This window comes from Eptatretus burgeri, chromosome 2 (assembly GCF_056783735.1).
Source record: "Eptatretus burgeri isolate ZD-2024b chromosome 2, Ebu_testis_v1, whole genome shotgun sequence".
Taxonomy (NCBI): domain Eukaryota; kingdom Metazoa; phylum Chordata; class Myxini; order Myxiniformes; family Myxinidae; genus Eptatretus; species Eptatretus burgeri.
The window spans coordinates 82,516,445-82,516,729 of record NC_140962.1 but is presented as its reverse complement, the minus strand read 5'-3'; positions in this window follow the sequence as shown (position 1 = coordinate 82,516,729).

Below are 285 nucleotides of genomic sequence, written 5' to 3'. Positions count from 1 at the left end.
AAATGTTGGTTGTGCAGGAACACGGACTCGCTCAACTGAACCCAGAGCCCGAAATAGGTGCGGCGGCGGCCGCGGTGTATGACACCTCCCCTCCCCCTCTCCACCAAAACCCCCCGATCCTTGCCGAAACGGCTCACCCAAGCGCACCCGACATGGCCCAACTATGCCCCATGCTGGCGGCAATGGCAGCGAGGATGGATGCGAATACACAACAAATGAACGAAAAGATGGATACAAACACAAATGAAATGAAAAACGAAATGAAAGGCATGAACAAGCAAATGA